Raw genomic sequence first — 9,795 nt, 5'->3', positions numbered from 1 at the left:
TCTTTTCTTTTTGATGGAGTTTCCCTCTTGTTGCCGAGGCTGGAGAGCAATGGCTCTCAGTTCACTGCAACCTCCACCTCCTGGGTTCAAGGGATTCTCCCGCTTCAGCCTCCTGAGCAGCTAGGATTACAGGTGCATGCCACCATGCCCAGCTAATTGTTGTATTTTTAGTAGAGATGAGGTTTCACCATCTTGTCCAGGCTGGTCTCGAACTCCTGACCTCGTGATCCACCCACTTTGGCCTCCCAAAGTGCTGGAGTTATAGGCATGAACCACTCCACCTGGCCTAAACCTCTTTCCTTGTAAATTACCCAGTCTCTGGAAGTTGTTCATACAAGTGTGAAAATTGCCATTTAGTAAGTGGATGCCCAGGGATCTGAACACAGGCAATCAGGGAAAGTGGCAGCAGGCCATTACATTCTTCAGTGGCACCCAAGCATCCCTCCTCTGCTCCATGTTTTCTGTTCTGTAGTTTACTAGCTCTATCTTCAACCTGCCTTCCATTTTTCTTGTGGTCTTGAGTCCATTTTGTGAGCTGGTTCCTGATTTTTCTGCTTCTCTTGTAGGTATGTTTTCTTCTGCCTCTTCTTGTGTAGTGTTATGTTTCTAGGTTTAGCTTCAGAGGGAAGGGATGCCATTCACCCATTTAATACCTTTTTTTGAATTAGAAAAGATTCCCTTTCTTAAGTAAATTTTCTTAATATTGTAGAACCTGAAGAATTCTACATGGCAGCCGTACTGGCTGTGTGCACACACCCATGGTTTTGCTCACTCATAGCCCTGCAACTACACTGTACACTCCACTAGCTGTGTACACATTCTTGCTGCCCGCTGCCATCCACATTCCTGACTCCATATCCTGCCCCCAGCTCCCTGTCATCTACATTCCTGCCCCCACTGGAGGTCAGGAATTTGACTCTGAGACCTATGGTCAGGTAAAGTCTGGCCAGGGCACAGTTATGGGCATGCATGTAGGGGTGTGTGTGTGTGTGTGTGTGTTTGTGTGTGTGTACGTGCATGTGCAATATCAAGTATGTGCACATCTTCATGGGCCAACAGGATTATAATGGTAATGTACACAAATTATTGTTTAAATATTCTCATGAGCTTTTTTTCCTATAATTTTTGTTAATCTAAGGGATGAGCTAACTAGTTCTTCCATTTCCTCAAAACTACTCAGTAAAACTACAGGGTTAAGGCAATAAAGATATGTGGACACATTATCAAATAAAAAATTATTTCAGGCCAGCCACAGTGGCTCACACTTTTAATCCCAGCACTGTGGGAAGCTGAGGCAGATGGATCCCTTGAGGTCAGGAGTTCAAGACTAGCCTGGCCAACATGATGAAATCCATCTCTACTAAAAAGACGAAAAATTAGCTGGGTGTGGTGGCACACACCTGTAATCCCAGCTACTGGAGAGGCTGAGGCACGAGAATCACTTGAACCTGGGAGGTGGAGGTTGCAGTGAGCCAAGATCATATCACTGCACTCCAGCCTGGGCAACAGAGTGAAACTATGTAAAAGAAAAATTATTTCGACTCTCATGCTTTGAATGCGAATCCATCATTTGATACAACATTGTGTTTATGCTCCACTAATAAAAACATCTTATTAGATGGCAAATCTTTAGACTTATGGTATTTTCCTTGTGACAGAATATCACTGTGGCTAGACTACAAGTTTTAACTACAACTAGGACCTCATAGCAACCCTCTTTACTGATTGATCTTTTGTCCATATGTGATAGTTTCTTCATTTACCTTGCTGCCTTGCCCATCACCATTATCCACTGGAGTTCACATTCTACTCTTATTGTAAGCTAAACATTGTTTTTATTATACTTGTTAGGGTTGATAAGTCTCTCAGACTCATCCTGGTATTAGCTTTGTCTTAACTGGGTGATGTTCCTGTCATCTTTTTATCTTTATCTCCAAGTTACCCATTCTAGTTTTTCTCCACTAGCCCAAATATGTTCTTAATTATCCCTTCAATAAATCCCAAGTCACTTACGTATAAAAGTAAAGCCCACTTTATACTCAGAAGCACACTTAGAATCCAAAGTTACTAAGATAATAAGAAAAAAAACCCAACTTAATTAAATTGATATTTATTGAGAAACATTTGTGAAGTAGTGGATGAGAATGAATACTGAGAGTAGTAACTGAAGAAGAAATAAAACAGCAGGGTGCTGAGGCCAGGTGAGGAAGTGCCAGCTACTGTGGTTAAGCTTTGCAAGAAGACATAAATTATGGAAGTAATCAGATATTCCTGGAAGTGGGAGCGTCACATGGATTAAGTGATTGATGGCATTATGGGATTCTATTCTATGTTGTTAGAACTCACAAAATTACAACTGTACCCTGTGCAAAATAATCTCTGCGGTGAAATTTTAAAGCGCTATGAGAGAGGGTTGACTGAGAAAGGGAGATGTAGTGATCACAGCAAACTGAGCATTGGAGTGAATAGAGGCAGAGAAACTGTGTGGTCCAGCAATTCCATCACTTTGTCAGGTGCAGGTGCTGTTTGGTGACTGGAAGAGTCACCTGATGTAAAGGACATGGATTCTGGAGAAGCAGTCTATTGGACAGCATAGCCTGAAAAGGAGATGGAGGTCTACTAAGCAACTCTGATTTTATATTTTCAAAGGAAGTGTTTTCATTATTAATATATTTTTCTAGATATCTCTATATGAGTCATGCAAACGAATGTTTTCAGAACTAATTAACCCAGGATAACATGACAAATAAGTTTAAGTCTATAGAATTGGGGATTGGAGATAGAAGATCACTTTACTCATTCTTGCTATCAGAGGAATTGTATGGCAGTAAGATCTCTATTCTGATAAGAGTGGTTGACAGTTATTGTCACATGTGAAACTGATATGCTTCACCCATAGTTTACAACTAAAGAATATTTGCCAGTCTAGGGAATTTACACAACAATATGGCTTCGAAACAAGCATGTATATTTTCCCCCTTTAATAGATATGAAAAATTTACTATTTGACATTGCATCTTAATCTTGGTAATAAGATTGTAGCATGAGTAGACTATCAGTTTGACCACATTTTGTCCTAAGTATCTCAGAAAATACAGAAGTGTAATTTGTAAGAGTTTTCTAAGGCTGACTGCAGGCATTCTACAGAAAAAAGTGGAGAAGCTCTCTTTAAGAAGCTGTTCTTTGAGAAATTGCTACAAAGGAAGAAACATTTCCCCTAATTGATTAGCAAATACCAGTTCCCTTATAAATATACATGCATGTTGACCTTTCGGTCTGTTTTCCAGAATACAAATTCAGTAGGGCCCTCACACAGTCACTCATGCTGTGAAGGTATTTTGGGGCACTGGAACACAAATGGGGACATTGATCTCTCTAATTCATTTCAGGGTCCCTGTTTGGAGCCTTATTTCTGGCTCCTCTGTGGTACCAGAACACAGCTCATGCTAGTCAGCAGGCCTGGGGTTTAAAGATTTCTTTATATTGGAGCTCTGCAAGCCTGAATGAAGAGAAGGTTAGAGTCTTGGACTAATGAAACAAATACTGAGTGGTTTATGAAGTCTACCCCTTTTTACTTGAAAAATATGCCTGCATTGTTAGACTGTGTGTATATTGATACAGACTTGCATAATACAGCCACTAAGCTAAGAAAACAATAACAAAAATGAACTCCAATTAATTTTTTTTTTCCATAGACCGAAAAGACTAATTTTCATTTGTGTGATTTTGAAGGCCTCTCTTAAATATGGCACTGCCAATCAAAACACAAATTGGGAGACTGAATAACATAGTACTTCTACTTAGAAAGGTATGTTCAGATTCCTTATACCAAATTTAACTCTGTATGTTTAGCAGTTGCAGCATAATTATTGCTTCCGTGTACTGACATCCCAGAGTTAGACACTGTGCTGTTGTCTTTATATCCTCAATATATTATACATAATTCTCGCCACAATCCTGCAAGTCTCTTCTTTTCTCAGTTTTAACAGAGGAAACAGAGCCTAGAGAAGTTAAGCATAAATTTCAGATTCAAATTTTGATTTCCCACATACAGTGTAGTCTTGAGGGTAGTTTTAAATGGATGTTGCTAGGTTCGTGGCTGAGGTCTGTAAACCAAAGGACAGATTAACAAGAGACAAACATAACAATTTATTCAGTATAAGTGTTACAGGACACAGAAGGCTTCAGAAATGAAAACCCAAATAAACAGGGAAACCTGTGTATTTATATGCTGTTTGATAAAGTTGATAATTGTGGAGACGTATGCAAGGACAACTACGATCTAATGGCGATAGACTGGGGGAACTTAGCAAAGCCTGTTTGCTCAGATTCTTTTCTGGGTCTCAGTGTCTTCAGAGATAAGAAAGTTCTTTTCCTCCATGTACTGGGTCTTATGGGGAAGGTCAGTTAGGTTTTACGGCCTGCTTCATGGGAGAAGGGATGAGGGGAAGGTGAGAGTGACCTTTCTGCTTTTGTTGTTTTCTCAAATACTAAGGTGCCATATTTTGGGGCAGCCTGTCCTGAGCCTCATCATTAACTTCTCTGGGCCTTAATTTCTTTATTTATAAAATATGGACAAAAGTATTATCTACTTTATAGGTTAATTGTGAAAGTTAAATCAGCTAATTTTATGAATAGACAGACATAGAAAAACCATTAAAGTAGTGCTTGACACATAGTAAGCATTACAATGTTTATTATTATTATTATAACAACACTGTAATTGAGTATGTTGCCTGTTTTCTAAACATCTAAGAACCTTTCAAGTTTTAAAATTGATTTGCTTTAGGAATATGAGATAGCAGAGAATAAAATAAAACAAAAAATCCTTACTCTCATGAAGCTTGCATCTGAATAGGGAGGGAGATATAGGCCGGGCGCGGTGGCTCGCGCCTGTAATCCCAGCACTTTGGGAGGCCGAGGCGGGCGGATCACAAGGTCAGGAGATCGAGACCACGGTGAAACCCTGTCTCTGCTAAAAATGCGAAAGATTAGCCGGTCGCGGTGGCGGTGCCTGTAGTCCCGGCTGCTCGGGAGGCTGAGGCAGGAGAATGGCAGGAACCCGGGAGGCGGAGCTTGCAGTGAGTGGAGGTCGCGTCACTGCACTCCAGGCTGGGCGACAGAGCGAGACTCAAAAAAAAAAAAAAAAAAAAAGAATGTAAGTAAAATATGGGGGCCAGGCACGGTGACACATGCCTGGAATCCCAGCACTTTGGGAGCCCAAGGCGGGCGGATCACGAGGTCAGAAGGAGATCGAGACCATCCTGGCTAACCTGGTGAAACCCCGTCTCTACTAAAAATACAAAAAATTGGCCCGGCGAGGTGGCGGGCGCCTGTAGCCCCAGCTACTCGGGAGGCTGAGGCAGGAGAATGGCGTGAACCCAGGAGGAGGAGCTCGCAGTAAGCCGAGATCGCGCCACTGCACTCCAGCCTGGGCGACAGTGTGAGACTCCGTGTCAAAAACAAAAACAAAAACAGAAACAAAAAAAAAGAGTATGAGTGAAATATGTGAAATATGTAGTGTGCTATTTGATGAAAGTGCTACAGAGAAAAGCAAAGCAGGGAAGAAGTCCAGAGAGTCAGGGCTGAGTCTTCCATTTTGAAATATGGCAAGCAGGGGAGTTTCTTCTGAGAAGAGAATAGCTGCACAGACGCGATGAATGAGGAAGTGAAGACATAAGTCATGTTGGTGTCTAGGGGAAGAGCAATCTAGGCCACTAAGGAAGCAAGTGCAAACACTGTTGTGGAATCTCATCTGGCAAGTCTGGGAAGGAGCAAGATGCCCAGCAGGGCAAGAGCATAGGGGAGTGAGTTTATAGAAGATAAGGTCAGAGAGTTAACAGGCAGCCACACATCCTATAAGGGCTTACAGGCCATTATTGTAAAAACCTTGGTTCTTAAAGAGTGAGATGGGAGATATTGGAGAGTTTTGAACAGAGGAGTGATACGACCTGACTGGTAAGTTTTCCTGGGATACCTATTACTGCAATGTAGAGAACTCACAGAAAGAAGCAGGAAGACTACGTAGGAGGCTATTGCAATAATCTCAGCAAAAAAACGGTGGCCTGGGCCAGAAAGGAAGCAGCAGCAGACATGGTGAAACATGATGGGACTCTGGATATATTTTGCAGACAGAATTGGTAGGATTATTTATTTATTTATTTACTTATTTATTTTTGAGACAGAGTCTTGCTCTGTTGCCCAGGCTGGAGGGCAGTGGCGCCATCTCGGCTCACTGCAAGCTCCGCCTCCAGGGTTCACTCACGCCATTCTCCTGCCTCAGCCTCCCGTGTAGCCGGGACTGCAGGCGCCCGCCACCACGCCCAGCTAATTTTTTGTACTTTTAGTAGAGTCGAGGTTTCAACGTGTTAACCAGGATGGTCTCGATCTCCTGACCTCGTGATCTGCCCACCTCGGTCTCCCAAAGTGCTGGGATTACAGGCGTGAGCCACTGCGCCTGGCCTAGGATTTCTTTTTTAATAAGACGAGATGTACATGTGTGTGTGAGAGAGACAGAGAAAGAGGAGTAAAGGGTGACTCCAAGGTTTTCAGTCTGAACAAGTGGAAAAATGAAGTTGTTCTTCACTAAGACAGACTGTTTTAGAAGGTTTGGCGGGGGGCAGGAGGAGTTTAGGAGTTCAGTTGGTGAGTTGAGGTATGCTGCACTTGAGATGCGTTTTAGATACCCATGTGGAGATGTTGAGTGAGAGTTTGAAGTTGAGAGGCTAGATCCTAGCTGGAAATTGTGTCATCAGCATAGAGGCAGTATTTAAAGCCTTGAATCTGACTGAGATTACCAAAGAAGTGAATGTAGAGAGAAAATAGATGAGGTTCAAGGACTGAGTCCTCGGTTTCTTCATCATCAAGAGGTTGGTGAACAAAAAAGAAATTAGCACACAGACTGAAAGAAGTACCTGGCGAGTTATGAGAAAGTCAGGTGAGTGTGGAGTTGTAGAAGCCAAGTCAAGGAGATGTAAAGAATGAAATGGTCAGATGCTGTTGATAAGTAGCATGAGGATTGAGATTTTTACTATTGGATTAGTCAGGTTGACAATGAATAGAGTAACAGGAATTTCTACAGAGTGATGGAAGCCAAAAAAAAGAGAGAGGTACTGGAAAAAGTAACATTGACAATGCAAGAGAGAGAGGAAATCAGCAGGACCAATGCTCTCAAGCAGGCAAGAATTGATGATATCTATTGCAAAGCAGAAGAGTTAACCTTAGCTAGGAACATAGACAGTTAATAGTAATGAGAGAGAAAGAAGAGAAAATAGGCAGAAAATAGCCAGGAAATAGGTGGGTATGTACAGTGTAAAATTTTGGGGAGTCATCTTCTGATTGTTTCATTTGTCTCAGGGAAAATGAGCAGAAAGTTCAGGGAAGGATGACCAGGAAATCTTGGGTTTCCTGTGATAAAGACATGAACAGTGGTAAGAAGCATGATGAAACTTGTCCTGATGGTCCCAAGGCTGGTAGAGTCTAATCAGTATTCAGGCAGGAGGAGAGGATGGATCTTACCTGGATTTGCAAAGATTTGGCACTTTTCATTTGACTCTTAGTAATGGAGGTATAAGGTCAGAGGAGTAGGCTTACTCCCTGCCTCTGGGGATCCCTCTGGACACTGAAGATGAAAAGCTGGAGAGGAGTAGAGGGCTGGCTCACTTTGTCAGGATTCCCCGTGGTGCTATTAGTGGAGGGAGCTCTTCCCCAGTCCTTGGCTTCATAGTTATTCAATACTTGGTCAAGCAAGATCTATAAATTTAAAGGCAAAAGCTATTGATCCGAATAAAACATAGAAGGATTCATATAGTAAAATAATGCTACAATAGTTGATATTGAGTAGTCAGAACACATAGGGACAAAGGGCTAATAAAGTGTGCAAATCCAGAGTGCTTCTGTTTTGGATTAGTTTCTCATTTGTACTTATTTGATTCATAGCATGAGGTCAGTCCTTTTCCATTTCAATTCAATTTATTTCCATCATTTAAAGATTATCTAAATAGGACAGATAATTTTGAAGACTTAGGGAAATTATCCACCATTTGTGTGGGGCTGGAAGTTGCCCATTTAACATAGGAAGGATGGATTTTACAAGGTAAAGCGGTATTCAGCCAATTAATTGTGTAAATGTAACTATAAAACAATCAGATTAATTTGCTGATGCTGAGCCAGTGTCATTATTTTGTAGTCAGAGATCTTATATTGTATATTCCTTTTATAAAACAGCAAGGCTTATTGTGGCTCTACATGTGGAAGTTAAAATAACATCATTTGATTTTTAAACAGGCTTATCACTAATGTTCCCAGATAATTGGTAATAATAATGATAGTAAGCAGTTTTTACATGTGTACTGTGTGCCAAATATACTGTCATCATTCTGTAAAACGATTCTGGGATATAGGCATTATTATCCTATGTTATAGATAAGAAAACTTAAGATTAGATAGGTTAGTAACTTGTCAAAACTCGCAGTTATGAAATGATACAGCAGGGACTTAAATTCAACTCTGCTTTCAATGTCTGTGCTAATAACCACCACACTGTGGCATTGTTTCAACTTCTACCTTGAACTTCTCACTCTGGACAAAGCAGTCCGGACAGCTTTATGAGTAAGCAGCGTAGATGATTACTTATGCACAAAAGATTAAGTCTACTTCCTCTCAGTTCATCATTATAATTTCAGTCTTTTGGGTCACGGTGTTTTAGTCTTTGAGAATCCATTTATGTTTAAAATGCTATTACTTGTGGGAAGGGTCATTCATTTAGCCATTATCAGCTAACATCTTTATTATTAGTCAACTACATTGCATTAATTGCTAGACAGTTTGACTGCCCCAAGAGGGAAAATATTTATCCCGGACAAGACCTGGAGGTTGAGAGATCACCAGGAAATGTGCTAAGAGGAAGGAAATGTAGACTGGTAGGGAGGTTGTAGGCCAGAAGTTTTACCTACTTCCCAATTTGACTCAGTCTCCTGTTTCAGGTCAGATTAGATAATTTTACAGCTAGAATGGCACTTACAGACCAAGCACTTCAATATTCTCATTTTATAGATTAGAAAATCGAGTCCCGAGATCATGCAGTGGGATAGACAGAGAGGTAGGATTACAATTTATAGATCAGATCTCTTCCCATTATAAAAGGCTGCCGTATTAGGTTATTGTCAAGTTATAACCTTTGAACCTCAATGCATTCACTCTCCTTCTCTATTTTGGAGTCTGAGCTATAAACCTCTTTTTCCTCCCTTTCCTCATTGCATTCAGGGTTTCTTTGACATAAGACACAGTGAACTGCTCTTTAGTTCTTGTCTTTCCCCAGCCCTTTGTGAGGTATCAAATCCAAGTCCACTAATCTATAAATTTGACCTCAAGAACCATGCAAATGAGAATCAGTTACTATCACACTTATAGGTCTAGAGAAAAGGATGCAAAGCTAAATTGCACCATGTTGTTTGAAACAATCCTAGTTGTATTAGGGATCTTGTCAGCAGTAAGAAAATGCACAAGCAGCAATTCCAGAAATGCTGAGTGGCTATCCGAAACTCACCTTTTTCCAAAATCTTACCTTCCTCTAAAAAGAATTCAAAATATTCTTTATTCTCGTTTTCTGGCAAGATTTTGATTTGGGATCTGAGTAGAAAACAGTGAATATATAGTAGTAGGAAGTAAATATATAGAGAATCAGCTTTTGTTTTAGAAGCTATGTATGGAAGCTTATGAAATCTTTTAACTGAGTAGTTTTGACTATCCACAACCAAACAGAAATCTCTCAACAGCCCAAATTACTATACATGA

This window comes from Mandrillus leucophaeus, unplaced genomic scaffold (genome assembly GCF_000951045.1).
Source record: "Mandrillus leucophaeus isolate KB7577 unplaced genomic scaffold, Mleu.le_1.0 Scaffold579, whole genome shotgun sequence".
NCBI classification, from domain to species: domain Eukaryota; kingdom Metazoa; phylum Chordata; class Mammalia; order Primates; family Cercopithecidae; genus Mandrillus; species Mandrillus leucophaeus.
This window is presented reverse-complemented; position numbering follows the sequence as displayed.